The following is a 12,140-nucleotide window of genomic DNA, read 5'->3' on the forward strand; positions in this document are numbered from 1 at the left end:
GTTTTTTTTTTTTTTTTTTTTTTGGGTGCTGGGGATTGAACTCGGGTCCTTGTGCTTGCGAGGCAGGCACTGGAATCACTGAGCCAAATCCCCAGCTACAGTGAGAGATTCTAATTTCATTTCACTGAGCCATGACTGAGATATTTGTATTTTTTAATTAAATAAAAAATTTTAACTTTGAGACAATTATAGATTCATATGCATTTGTAAGGAATAATTCATAAAAAATCCTAGTTTCTCCCGGTAGTAACATCTTATAAAACTACTGTGTATACTTCCAGCATTCTAAGAGGCTGAGGCAGAAGGATTGCAAGTTTGAAAACAGCCCAGTCAACTTAGCAACTTGTTAAGAACCTGTCTCAAAATAAAAAAAAAAGGACTGAGGATGTAGCTCTGTGCAAAAGTTTTGTGTAAAATCCCCAGTGTCAGAATAAAACAAAACACCAACAAAAAACCGTAGTGCAATATCTCAACCAGGATATTGATATTGATTTGGTCAAGATAAATAACATTTCTATCATGACAAGGATCCTTTGTGCTACCTTATGGCCACCTGTGTTTCCTCTTTGATACCATTTCTTTTACCATTTAAAGAATGTCATATAAGTGGAATGACATAGTATGTAATCTTTGGCTTTTTTTATTGTTGTTCTTGTTCACTCAGTATAATTTTCTGGAGATCCACCCAGATTTTTTTGTATAAGAACAATTCATTGAGCAGTATCTCATGGTATGGTTGTACCAGTTACTTCAACCATCCACCCACTCAAGGACATTTGAGTTGTCCCAGTTTGGAGCTATTAGATATAATTTCTGTATAATATTCATACACATGTTTCTGTGTGAACATAAGTTTTCATTTCTCTAGGATAAGTATAATTGAAATATATTGTTCTACTTTCTTCTGGCCTTCCTACTTTTAAAAAGAAATACACTATTATTCCAACTTCTTTTTACTGTACCTAAGGTGTCATTTTTTTCTGACTGCTTTTAAAATGTTTTCTTTATCTTTAGTTTTCAGAAGTATAATGTGTTTTAACATGAATATTTTGTATTTATTGTGTCTAAAGTTTTATCATCTTCTTGAATTTGTAGGTTTATATCTCTTATCAAATCTTGTTTTTGTGTCTTCCAGTCTGTTCCATTGATCCTCAGGCCTATTTCTTTGCCAGTACCATGCTGATTTTATCACAGTGGCTTTGTAGTATAGTTTCAAATTGGGAATTGTTACACCTGGTGCCATGTGACTGTTGCCTATAATGGCTTTTGCTATTCTAGGTCTCTTGTGGTTCCAAATGAATTTTTGGATTCTTTTTTCTAGTTCTGTGAAATATAGTGTTTATTCCAACTTCTTTTTACTGTACCTAAGGTGTCATTTTTTTCTGACTGCTTTTAAAATGTTTTCTTTATCTTTAGTTTTCAGAAGTATAATGTGTTTTAACATGAATATTTTGTATTTATTGTGTCTAAAGTTTTATCATCTTCTTGAATTTGTAGGTTTATATCTCTTATCAAATCTGAGAGATTTTTAGCATTATTTCTTCAAGTGACTTTTCAGCTTCATACATTTTCATCTCCAGTCTAGGACTCCGATCCCATGGATATTAAGTCTCTTCTTATAATTTCTTAAGCTCTGTTTGTTTATTTGTTTTCCCTTACTCTATTATCTCTATTTAGATTGCATAATTTTACTGTCCAGTTCAGGGATTCTTCTGCTCTCCCCAGTCAACTGCTGAGCTCATCTATGGTGCTTTTTATTTCAGTTATTGTACTTTTTAGTTCTAGGATATGCATTTAGTTCTTTATGTCTTCTAATTCTCTGCCAAGGCTTTTTATTTTTTATTTTTATTTCAAGTAATTGCTTATTGAAAGATTTTTATTGTGGCTGCTTTAAAATCTTTCTCAGAGAATTTCAACATTGCGGACATTTTATCACTCAATCTGTCCATAGTTGTCTTTTTGAGCTTATCCTGTTTTTTTTTAATAAAGGGTAATTTTTAAAAATAGTAACTTGGACTTTTTCCATGCATTATGTTGAGACTCCTCTGAATCTTATTTAAACCTTCTGTTTTAGCTGATTTCTCTGACAATGATCCAACAGGGAAAGTGTAGCATTGCCTTGCCATTGCTAGATGATGGTATATGTTTGGACAGAAGATCCTGTTGATATTCAGCCCCATACTGGTACTCAGGAAAAGGGACATCCTTTTTACTGATGGGATGTTGAGAGGGATGTGGAAATGTGAGTTCTAGTTGTCTCCATGGTCTCTGCTGACACACTAAGGAAATGGCCTTTATACTGTCAAGCAGTGGTTTAAAAATACCAAGTTTCTCTGGATAGTAGAAAAAAAAATACCAAGTTTCTAATAGACTTCCTCTGACATCTCTGCATTTAGAAGGTAGAAGATGCTTTATTACTGCCAGGTGAAAATGAAAATCACTGGTCCTTACTTGGCCTTTTTTGGAGGAGTTGGTGTGGGGTAATACAAAGCTTTCCCATGGTATTTGGTTGGAGTAATTCAGTTATTGTTAAATGTTTTCAGTCTTGATAGGTTGCCATTGTCTTTTTCTTCTAGCTAAAGACAGCAAGCTTGTACTGGGAATTATCTGATCTGTGCCTGTTCACATTCTTAGGTTCCAGGTTCTTCAGCTCCAAGTATGGAATATAATGAGCAAAAGAAAACCCAGAGAACACAACACTGTCATTTCCTGTATCCTGATGTTCTTAGCCTGGCTGATTTCTTCTCTTCACCTGGAAATCTTCTAATCTTGGTGTTGTATATAACTAATGTCTCAAGTTTGTAATTTTATTTAGTGGAAGGAATTGAGAGAAGGACTTCTATTCCATCTTTGTGGAACACAAGGTCATCAGTATTTTTAAGGTTTGCCAGTGATTCTAATATGTAGCAAGAGTTAAGATCACTATGCTACATGGGGTAAAAAACCTGATTTTGGCCAGGTGTGGTGGTGCATGCCTGTAATCCCAGCACTCAGGAGGCTGAGGCAGGAGGTGGCTGTAAGTTTGAGACCAGCCTGGGCTGCATAATGAGTTCCAGGTCAGTCTCAAAAATCCTGATTTTGTACAATGTAATTTACAAAGCACAAATATATATGTACAGAAAGATGCTGGAATGAATACATGACAAAATGTTAACATTTTATCCTCAAGGAGGGTAAGGTTAGCAAATTTTTATTATAATATTTTGTTTTGGAATAGTTTAGACTCATAAGAAGTTTCCGTAATAGTACAGAGAGACTCCACACACCCTTCACCTAGCTTCTGCTAATGATACTATTTTATGCACTATATGAGTCAACTTTCCTATTGCTAGACAAAATACCTTGCACCCACAATTTTAAAAAGAGAGATTTAATTTGGATCACCATTTCAGAGGTTTCAGTTCATGGTCACTTGGCTCTGAGACAGGAATGTCACGAGAACATAATAGAGCAGCTTCTCACTTTGTGGAGGTTTGGTAGAAGAACACGGAGGAAGAGTGAGTGCCCACAAGAGATATGAGTGCCCATTAACCCATCTCCTCCTCCTGGGGCTGGTCTCCTAACAGTGCATTCAGCTATGAGCAGTAGTGGGTTAATTAAGTTGAAGAGCTTAACTGTCACACACATCATTACAATATGGTTAATTCAAGTACAATCCTATTTTGATTTCACCAGTTTCTATGTTACAAATGGTTTTAATTTTTCTCCTTTGGTAACAACAAATATTTTGAAAAGTTGGTGCTTCCTTAGTGGTGTCTGTGAATTCTCTCCTCTGCCTGCTGAGGTCTTTCCTATGTTCTGAATTTCCATATTTGCTGTTCCATCTAAATTATGAACTCTCTCCACAGGATAGCCATTGGAAGGCAAGTACATGGAAGAATTCTTTACTGTCCCCTAAATTAATTAATTTAACATAATTTTTGTATGACTTTCTATGGGTCAGGAGTGGAGAGTAAACTCCATGCAGCATTATGCTGTTTATCCATTTTATTTTCTGTATACAATGATGTTTTGACCTCTTGAGCCTTTCTGGCTCAGGAAGGACTGCCTGTCTGTCCATGGTAGCTAATTCCTAGAGATAGCAGAGGGCACAGCTGGGAGCTATCTTTGACTTGCAAATGAATCAAACCAGGGTCATCCCTCTTCTCTCCGGCCTGGCCACCAGAGGATGCAAAATTCCAATCATCTCAGGGCCGGGCACCTGGTAACTATGGACCATTCTTACAGTTTAGTGCACATTGAAATTATTCAAACTAGCCAATCCTAAATGACAACTTTGTGACCCTTCCATGGTACCTTCAAGAATGGGAATAATGTTCTGTCTCTGAGAAGTGGGTTCAAATACAAGTAGTTTATCTTGGAGGGGAAGGAGTAGGGGAGTGGGGAAATGATACAGGAGGAGGAAAAGGACACATAAAGAGTGCACACCTATAGAAAAGAACCCATAGGATATATTATATATAGCTGTGCTTTGGTTACAGTGTTTCCTTCAACAAGAGACTGCATGTGTGACAGTGGTCTATTGAGGTTATATTACCTAGTGACATTATAGCTGTCTCAGTTTGTGTAAGCACATTCTATGATGTCAGCACATTCTATGATATTCACACATTGGCAAGGTTACCTAAAGATGTGTTTTTCAAAACATATCCTAGCTGTGAAGTGACATATCTATCGTCTACCTATCTTTTTGTATATCATCTATCTATATTCGTATATGTAAAAGAATGTGTCATATATCTATCCATAAAAGGTATAAGTAAGTGATAGAGAAATATAGATATTTATTTATATTAAGGAGTTAGCTGTTGTGATTTTGGGAAGTGGCAAGTCCACAATCTATAGGACAGGATAGCAGGTTTGAAATTGAGGCAGGCGTTCATGAAGTCTTGAGGCAGAATTTCTTAGGGAGTCCTCAGTTTTTGCCTTCAGCTGATTGAAACTCATCTATATACCTGAGAATAATTTTTGTTTGAAGTCAACTTAAATTCATGTAGATGTGATTCGCATCTTCCAAATACCTTCAGAGCCATACCTAGATTAGTGTTGGGTTGAATAACTGGGTACAATAAATGGACACATGAAACTAAATCTTATAACTGTCAAGCCAGTGACCACATGGGCAAATGGGGTTGCATCCTGCTGGGAGCTTTGAGAGATGATGTGGAGCATGCTCTGGAGTGATCTACCCAGGCAAACTGAGGGTCTTGGGGCATGTATACCCCAGTCCTCATTAGCCATTGTTTTGGGACCACCAGGAGTGGGAGGCAGGTTAGGCAAGCAGTTTCAGAGATCAGCGGAAGATATTAGACAAAATAAAGCAAGTTGTAGTGGTGGGAGGTCAGCCGGCACGTACTGATGGGGTTAGGATGAAGACAAGGGTAGAGAATTGACTATAGGAGGCCTCTGCGGATGAGGGTGCATAACGTAGCAGAGGGTGGGGCCAGGCCATAAAAGATCATGCAGGCTATGTGAGGAGTAAGTTTTTATATTGGGAAGAATGAAAAGCTATAACATCCATCTCTCAGTCTCCATGGGATTGGTTCCAGGGCCTTACTGCAGATACCAAAATCCCAAGGATTCCCAAGTCCCTCAGAAAATGGCATATATTTGCATATAACCTATGCACTTCCTTCCTCATACTCTAAATCACCTCCGGGTTACTTACAATACTCACTAGGATGTAAATGCTATGGAAATAATTGTTATACTGTATCATTTAGGGAATAGTAACAAGAAAAATGACTGTACATGGTCATCAGTAGAGATGAAATTTTATTTTCCCAAGAATTTTCCACCCAAAGTTGGTTGAACCCATGTAGAACCCGAGGACACAGAGGGCCCACTTCATATTGGGCAGGGAGGGAAAAGGGAAGCAGGAATGACTTGCTGTGTGTTTCTAAGAGACCACTCGGCTGAGATGAAAGGAAGGTACAGGAAATGGGCAGACGGGATGAGGGGCAGCTGTTTAGGAGGACATTGTGAGAGTCCAGATGGCAGGTGGTGGTGGTTGGGAGAACGGAGAGAAGACAGACAGTGGGGAAATTCATGGGACTAGAGCCCCAGATCTTAATTATTGATCTGGGATATTCGTAGTGGTGTAAAGGAAAGTAGCAAAGCCATTCCCATTCTAGGAGTACTTGGGCTTACTTTATGAATCTTTTCTTTGGATAGTTGGTACTCCAGTGTGGATTACAGAGCCCGTAAAGTTGCCTGCAACAAGTTTGCCTATGAAAATAACCCCATGCTGACCTTGCCTGCTGCCCGAGCTGTTTCCCCATCTGAAGATGCTTATTGCATAACCAGAAACCTCTCAGGGAAAATACAGCTGGAAAGTACAATGTCAATGGAACCCTCATGATTTAGTTGTTCTAAACACTAGCTTTCCCTTAATTCCCACCTGCTTTTTTGTATTGTGTTTTGTTTGTACCCTGTGTAGAACAAAAGATGGGTTTACCCACTCTACGAGGGGAGGGAACAGGATTGGATCACAAGGGGGATGTCAAGTTAGTATTTTCCCAGTTGTCCTTGGTTTCAAGAAGCCAGGTGCAACAGAAATCTTCATAAGGAACAGAGACAGAGGGATTCTTGGGCCTTCATTCGTAACCTGATCCCTACTAAAGGTGAAGATCTGTCTTTTTTTCTAGTCTCCCTTGCCAGCAGTGTATAAAATGCATCTTTCCCTTCTCCTTGGACTATTAGCCTAAGAACAGGAGGGCAGTAACAGGAGGTGGTGGTGTGGGGTAGTGGTTCTGGTGATAACCACAGTGTTTCCAAGGATGAAAAGGGATCAGCATCCTACACCAGGAAGGTACTCCTTAAAACACAACGAAGAGGTCTCTAAAAAATACCATACTTGTGACCCAAAGGGAAATCACCACACCCTATCTCACTCCAGCAACCCCATACACACCAGCCTCTTTCTCTTATCAATGGAAGACCAATTTGTTCTCCATCAGAGACATGTACCTTCAGCTCTTTCCCTCCTCCATCTGAAGTTCTTTCCCTGTTTTCTCTTCTTTCTTATTAAAACTTTTGCCTATGAATCCATGCTATTGCTTCAGATTTAATTTCCACTGTCACACACATCATGATGCCCATGCACACGGTATCATAATGAGAAGGCAGCCAATGGCTGTGGTTGAGTTTCATGAATGTGGAATTTCCCCATCCCTGTCCCCAGGACTACAAGCATCATCCTCTGGTCCAGGTGGTAAACAGGAGAGGGAAATGGATCATTATGACTAGACCATGCAAATGATTTAAAACAAAATTAAGCTTTAATTTCCGCTGGTGTCTCTGAATCCAGATTCCAGGGTTCCTTACCTTCTAGTGCTGATCATCGCCAACCAAGGGGCTCAAGGTGGGACGGCCTGCAGTGATCCATCTCTCCCCGTGTGAATGGTCTGGGGCAGTCTCCTCCTACATTGTACCATGATTGGTCTGTGTGGTAGGCAGAGTAATGGCTCCCAAAGGTGTCACTGTCGTAACCCCTAAGACTTCTGAATACATTGTGTTATGTGGGGAGGGAGAATTCAGGTTGTGGGTGGAATTAATCAGTTGACCTTGAGATGGGGGAGATTATCTTGGATTATCGGAGTGGGTCCAGTACAATCACTGGTGTCCCTAAAAGAAGAAGGGAAAAATAAAAGTGTCAGAACCAGAAGGAAGGCGTCATCAGATTGAGTCAGTCTTCCTGGCTTTGAAGATTAAAGGGGTCAGGATCCAAGGAACACAGGCAGCCGCTAACACCTGGGAAAAGTAAGAAAATGAATTCTCCCTTGAGCGACCAGAAGAAATACAGCTCTGATAACATCTTGATTTCAGAGCCATTGCATATTTCTGACCCCCAGAATTTAAAAAAAAATACACCTGTGTTGCTTTAAACCACTACGTTGGTGGTAATTGTTTACAACAGCAAAAAGAAACCAGTACAGAAGGAACATTTAATAAATACTTGTGGAATTGAGTGAATTAAACTCCCTGTACTCGAATCCATCCTGCTGGGGTTCAGTGACATCTTTCACAAGTGAGGACCTGACCTCCTCATCTTCCAGTCCACACGACTTGCATTGCTTCCCTTCGGTGAGGAGATGAGACAGTGCCCTTCAACCCCCACAGCTCTCAGCCCATCTTCCGGCTCTGTCCACTCCCCTACTCACGGAGGAGCCCATTGGGATCCCTTGCTTCTCCCAAACCACTCTGCCCTCTGAGCCCGTGTGCGTCTGCAAGTGGCTACACCTCCCTCCCAGACTCATCCCCACACCTGGTGAAGTCCTCGTCTTCCAAGATTCGCCTCAGCTATCACCACTGGAAGACTTTCTCTTGTAATTTGATTTTTACTTGTGGGCGACTCATCACTTAAAGTGACAAAAATCTGACTCAAGCTGGTTTAAGCCAGAAGAGGGGATTTTATTAAAATCAACTGAGATGCACATTCACAGAGAGTATTGATATCGAGGCACCCCGCTGGCCTGGATGGCGAAGCAGCGTCCGAGAAGCCCTTCTTTGTACCTCCGTCTGCTGCCTCTTGTCTCCCTGCAGTCCAGGTCTTCCCTCCACCTGCTGTGTGGCTCTGGCAAATCTCTCCCAGCACCTCCAGAGCGAGCTCAGACCTGACTCTCCTTCGTGCCTATCACTCAGCAATCATCAGGGCTACGGAATCAGACGCTCTGATCAGGGTCGTGGGTGCTGGGCTGACAGGGCACTTTGTACGGTACATAGCACATATGATCGCCCTCTTCCTAAAGCAAATCCTGGCAAGACTCATCAGAAAGTGTTTCTGTCCCCTCGCAGGGTGTCCAGGTCTCTTCCCCACCTCACCTGCTTCTGTCTTTACAACCTCAGCTTCCTCCTCCCTTCCTCTCTCCCACACCCTGTGCTACTCCCCATTTCTAAACAAATGTGTCCTTTTGTTTCTCTGGCTTGGCACACGCTGTCCCCTTTTCTAGGAATGCCCCCTTCCCCCTTACTCATCCTTTAGGACTCACTTGGGCACAATTAGTCCACCTCTCCCCAGAGGTCCGCCCTGCCAGCCCACGTCGTTGTGGACAGGATTTAACACGGGAAACTCTGCCCTCTTCAAGTTGCAGGGTGTCTGCTTTCAGTAGACACTCAGTTAATGTTTATTGAAAGAATATGTAGATGCCATGAATCCTCCCACGTTTTCTTGGTTATTTTGCCTTTCTTGTTTACCATAGGGTCCCGTATGTCTCCCACACCAGCAGTCAGTATCTTCCTGTTGTTGAAGGGCTGTCCCACTGCTGCTAGGACTCGCTTTACCTGCACATCCCAGAAAATCAAAAATATCTACAAGTTTCCACGTTCCAAGGACGGTCCTTAGCCGATGAATGATCCGATGGGGATATAAAACTCCAGCTCCTTTTTCCTAAAGGGACAGTTTTAGGGTATGAGCCACTCTGTCTCCAAAGGTCTCCTGCAGAAGTGAGTCACGGTTACCCTCTATAATTTGCTCCATTACTTGATAAAACGCCCGGCTTCACCTCCTTCCCTTCCCCACCCTCCTTGCCACCTCTGTTACTGGTTTCCTCAGGGATACTTCCTCAAGTCTCTTTCCCACAAATCTCCAGATCTGCCTCAGGGGAAGGAAGTATCAGGAGGGATACAGGGAATGTGAGAGGTTGGGAAGAATTCCTGGGCAAAAAATGACACTTCAGTAGGGGGACAGGGTGGTAAGGACAAAGACCGTCTCAAAAGACCATCATGGCAGTGAGATGAGAGTGAAATGGTGATAGTTTAAGGCCAGGACATGCAGATTTGGAATCCATTCAAGTGAGCTTGGACTTTATCTCATAAAGTGATGGGGGGAAATCACCATTAATTTATTCATTCAACAAACATTTCAGAGTACTTGTAATATGTGGCACACCCACACAGGAACAAGGTGTACTCAAGGAAGGAAGGGTGTTCCTTCCCTGAACTACCTGTTCTGTCCACCAGAATCTTGACTATATTTCTTAGTTGGATCTACATAATATTTGAGGACAGATTTTTTTCTTACAGTGTTTCATCATGTGTGCTTATACTTTTCTGATCATAAGGCAAAACATTATCATCATAAGAATGTTAACATTAAACTGTGCATCACAGGAGAAGAAATGTCTTCTATTTAGGACAGAAGATTGAAAATCTTCTTGAATGGGAGTTGAGCCTTCACCCCACGGAAACCTTCTGGAAAGGAGAAAGTCCCCAGGGTTGGGTTTGGCCTGGTTCCCCAGGAACAGTTATTTGGAGGAGTAGTGTCAGCCAACTTCCCTGCTGTCTTTCTGTTTTTCCTCAAGTATTTAGTTAAGTTAGGCTCAGTACCTTCACTATACTTTGAGAGGGGTTTACCATTAGATTTAAGCTGGTGTCTGTGCCTGGAATGGTACGGGGACCACAGAGCACATGATTTAAAACAAATCCCAAAGTCCTGAATAGCAGAAGTTCTAAACTCGGTGCACAAGATGGCATTAGCAAGTGACACCGAAAGGGGCAATTAAGGATTTCTTGGGAAGCCAGGCGGGCATGTAGAAGACTACACTTTCTGCTACCCAGGAAAATCAGGGATTGTAGTTCTGAACATGTAAAAAAATGCAACTTTATTTAGAAGGCATAGTCCAATTATGTTCTGAGAGCTCCTTGCTGGACATATCATATATTTTAATAGAGATATGAGGCATTCTCTAGAAAAGGTTATGCACATTTATAGGACCACCATCTCTAGGACTAGCCATTTATTGGACCAGCTGGTTGTCTCTCAAACACTGGGCATTACTCAATTTTATTCTCTATTAATCCAATAGATGAAAAGTAACAAATGTATATACATTTAAATATAGATTACTTAAACACATGTTTGTATATTTCATTTGCATATACTCATTTAATAAGTAGCAAGGTTGAACATCTTCGGGTGTAGCATTTTTCAGTCATTTATATTTCTCTTGCAATCAATTCATCATGGCTTTGACAGCTTTTTTCCTCATCTGTTTATGCTTGTCTCACTGATTGTATACAAGCAACCTTGTCTCTTCTGCTTGCTATACCCTGCAGGTGGTGTTCCCAGGCAAATGTAATTAAGGCATGATATTGAGGCTATGTATTTCAGAAGAGACAACAATGACTTCACCATATTCTGGCAGCTATAGATCTGAAATCTTTCTGTTCACTCTCTTTAGCCTTACTTCTGTGCTTATTGGGGAATGGCACGCACTCCAAATCACACTGTGTTAGTTATTCTCCATGCATTTGCTCTTCATTTGGGTTCATCTTCCAGGTGGCTGCCTTAGGTTCTTGAGTGGCTTTTTCCAGAATGACTTCAGAACTCTGTTCGCTGAAATCATCCATATTTGAGCACATCTTTAAATTCTCTATACAGATGAAAAATATTCCAACTCAGTATAAAAGTCAGCAATCTCTTGATATTCTTCTTGGATTCCTGATGGAGAAAAAGAAGTGGAAGAATAAGGAATAGTGAGAATGAGTTGCATGAATCAGAAATGAGTGAAATTTCAAATAGCTAGAAGAGAAGACTGAATGTTCTCACAAAAAAGCGAAGTGTTAAAAGTGATTGTTTTAGTCAGCTTTCTGGTCACTGAGACAAAATATCTGACACCCACAACTTGAAGGAGGAAAGGTTTCATTTAGCTCCTGGTTTCAGGACTTTTAGCCCATGGTTGGCTGGCTCCAAGGCTGGAACATCAATACTGGAAGGGCAGAGCAAAGCCACTCGGTTCATGGTGGACAGGAAGCAAAGCAGAGGAACAGAGCTGGAGAGGAAGAGGCTGGAGGTCAGATAGAGTACCTAAGGTCACACTTCCATGACCACCCAGACACACCAGGCATATGCTTTACTAATCTACTGGGTATTTCTTAATTCAGTGAAGCTGACAAATCAGGATTAACAGTCACAGGGATGGGTGGGCTAATTCCCCTGGTTTGATCATTATACAATACAGGGGTGCCTTGGTTCATGAACTTGACTTGCTTTACGGTTTGGGAAGAGATGGCCATGCTTGTGTTTGTGTGGGAACAATGGCCACCAGATGTGTTTGTCACGCAAGGCAGAGTTTGCCAACAAAACAAAATTTTGCCCAATGCTGCTGTTTGCAAACTAAATTGTTCACAAACTCATTTGT

Source organism: Fukomys damarensis, unplaced genomic scaffold (genome assembly GCF_012274545.1).
Source record: "Fukomys damarensis isolate Sample0158 unplaced genomic scaffold, DMR_v1.0_HiC HiC_scaffold_34, whole genome shotgun sequence".
Classification (NCBI taxonomy): domain Eukaryota; kingdom Metazoa; phylum Chordata; class Mammalia; order Rodentia; family Bathyergidae; genus Fukomys; species Fukomys damarensis.